Source organism: Carlito syrichta, unplaced genomic scaffold (assembly GCF_000164805.1).
Source record: "Carlito syrichta isolate Samal-C Ts95f unplaced genomic scaffold, Tarsius_syrichta-2.0.1 Scaffold306495, whole genome shotgun sequence".
Lineage (NCBI taxonomy): Eukaryota > Metazoa > Chordata > Mammalia > Primates > Tarsiidae > Carlito > Carlito syrichta.
This window is the reverse complement of record NW_007250591.1, coordinates 99,210-102,531: the sequence shown is the minus strand read 5'-3', so window position 1 is coordinate 102,531 and position 3,322 is coordinate 99,210.

Genomic DNA, 3,322 nt, shown 5'->3' with positions numbered 1-3,322 from the left:
GGGCAAGTTGTATTAATCATTAACTTTATAATAAATCTTGTAAGACATGGGAACATACAGTGTTTGTGATAATAATGAAATCATCTTGTGATTGTATAACCACAAAAAAATGATTAATTTATAATTTACTATAAATAAATGCAACCTGGTACATTTGATGGCCAGAGTGCCTGAAAAGAAACTCTGGTCATGACTCTTCCTTCCCTCACCTCATCACTCCTCCTTCTCGGGTCCCCGTGAACCCCCCGGAGCTGGTCTCCGGCAAAAAACATGGAACCAACCATGTTGCCCATCGAAACTGGATTAAATTTTTTAAAATGTGATACATATACATAATGGAATATTATGCAGCCATAAAGAAGGACAAATATATAGACTTTGCAGCAACTTGGATGGATTTGGATTCGATCATACTCAGTGATTGATCACAGAAACACAGAGCTGAGTTCCATATGTTTTCACTCATAAGATGACCTTGAATAATTATAATATTATAGGAAAGCGATTGGCAGTAGTGGAAAACTATCAGGGGAGGGAGGGTGGTATTGGCAGTTGAGGCAAACTGCTAGGGGATGGAGGGGCATACCTCATCAACAAGGGTACCTGCGTGATCAATGTTTATATACCGAACCCTAAACTGTACCTCACATCTTTATAATAATTTTAGAAAAAAAAAAGAAGCACAGCTTTTCATTATTTATGTTTATTTTGATAATAAAATATCATTCTTGCATTATGACAATGATGTTGATGGCTGAGGATGCAGAATGACAAAAAGGTAATCACATTATAGTGATGACACTTTCTCCACATTTGAAGGATGAGAGTGTGTATGTGTTTGTGTCTGTTTCTCTTTCTCTTTCCTTGTCTCTGTCAATCTGTTGCCAAAATAGGTGACAGAGGGTAGGTGCCAATGCCCTACTTTACAATTTTGCATATTTCTGGTCATTTCAGATAAAAATTTTCCATTTAAATAAAATTATCTCATGGATAAATAGAATTGTTAAATATTAGTTAGGCTTATAGAAAAAGATTCTCAAAATTTGAGCTTAAAAGTTAGATTGTCTTTCTCTATACTAACAATTAACTACATGAACAAGATATTTGAAACAATCTCATTTTTAAAAGCATCAGAAAGAATAAAATAGTTAAGAATAAAAGTAACCAAGAAAGTGGACAACCTGCACACTGGAATCTACAAAATATTGATGAAATAAATTAAAGGAGACACAAATAAATGAAAGACATCTTCTGTTCATAGGTTGCAAGATTTACTATTGTTAAAATGCTCATGCTATTCAAATGTATCTACAAATTTAGTGCTTACTCTCATCAAAATCCCAATGTTGTTTTTAACAGAAATAGAAAAAAAAAAATATCCAAAGGTTCACATGAAACCATAAACAATGCAAAGAAGGCAAAGCAATCTTGGGAAAGAAGAGCAAAGCAAGAGACATTATAGTTCCTAATTTCAAAATATGTGATCTGACAATCAAGTTTACAAACAAACTTATTCTAGAAAAAATGCTACATACCTCATTGTTGAATATCACTATAGTCACCTTCAAAGTACTCCCCATGGGAAGCTATGTACAAACACCAGTGCCTGGTCCATCTGTCAAAGCAATTTTGGAGCTCTTTTTCTCAAATCGCCATCAGAGTTGTCATTGTATGTAATACAATAAAATATTATTCAGTTTCAAAAAGGAAGAAAATTCTTACACTTGACATAACATGGATCTGGAAGACATTCTACTAAGTGAAATAAATCAGTCATAAAACAGACACTGCATAATTCCATTTACATGAGATATCTAAAATTGTGAAACTCTTAAAATCAGAGAATATAATAGTGATTGCGAGGAGTTGGAGGTTGGGGAAATGAGGAATTTTTGTTCAATGGATATTAAGTTAAACTCCCATTAAATGTTCTTACTACAAACAATAAAACAAATAAAAACAACAAAGGGACACAAGAAAACTTTGAAAGTGTTGAATGTCTATATTACCTTGATTGTGGTGATGTATCACAGGTATTTGCATATGTCCAAACTCATCAGGTTGTACACATTATATATGTGTGGTTCTTTGCATATCAATTATACCTCAATAAAGTTGTTACAAATTAGTTACAATTCAGTGTTTTCAGTTATTTTATTGCCATATTTCAAGACCAAATACTGTAAGTTAACTAAAAATTCTCTGTACTAATATATCTGTAGCTCATTTTAGATGAAGAAAAGCAATAAGATCAACAAATTAAATACCCTGTCAGAGTTGGATAACATAAAGTGTGTTCCTGATTCTAGTTATTTATTGAGATGTCAATAGCCAAAATATTTGTTTATATTACTGCCATCACCCACAAAAAGAATATGTATATTTCTTTTATAGGAACTGTGATTTTTAAGAAATATTGATTCTGAAAAATTATATTTCGAAACCAGCAAGTAATAAAATATATTGCAACATAATAAATGGAACATCTCATTTTCTAGCTAATGATATTCACAAAGACACTTTTTATCTACCTATAGCATATGCCATATTGGGGAAGAGGTGAAGGGAGTGGCTGAAGAGATTTAAAACATGGTCAAAGATTATTTGAATGACTTTTATAACTGCTTGAGTGTTTGCACAACTTACAAAGTTTAGGAGCCAGGGATAATGAGAAATTACTTAATCGGTACAAAATACATTAATTGGGCAATGGACACCGAATAGTCCTGACTTCACCACTACCAATCTGTGCATTAACAAAATTACTCTTGTACCACATAAATTTATTCAAATAATAAAATATTTAAAGACAAAGATTGTGTATTTACAGTGAGAGAAAAAATAAACGCAGATGTAACCATACTTTCTTAAAGAAAACTTCAAAGTTTTAATGATATAACAGCATTCGTATTCAATAAAAGCAGATGCATTCAGTTCTTTTATCTCAGTGAATGAATAAAATATTCAGTTCCCCAAGGTATTGGATCAAGATATTTTGTGATGACTTAATAATGCCCTTTTGCAAGGTAGAGTAGAGACTGGGCCTTAGAAAAACAAGGGCATACTTAAGTATTTAATATAGGAGTAAAACCAATAAAAAATATTTTTTGTTCAAAGAAATAATGGGTAGTAAGTCACTTCTGTCTGTATAAAGTTGGCTTGCATAAATGAAAATGTTTGAAGTAAAAAGTCTTTTTTTTTTTTTTGAGTTGGAGTCTCACTCTGTCGCCCAAACTGGAGTGCAGTGGCGGTTCCCGGCCACCGCAGCCTCGACCTGCTGGGCTCCGGCGATCCTTCTGCCTCAGCCTTCCGAGTAGCCTGC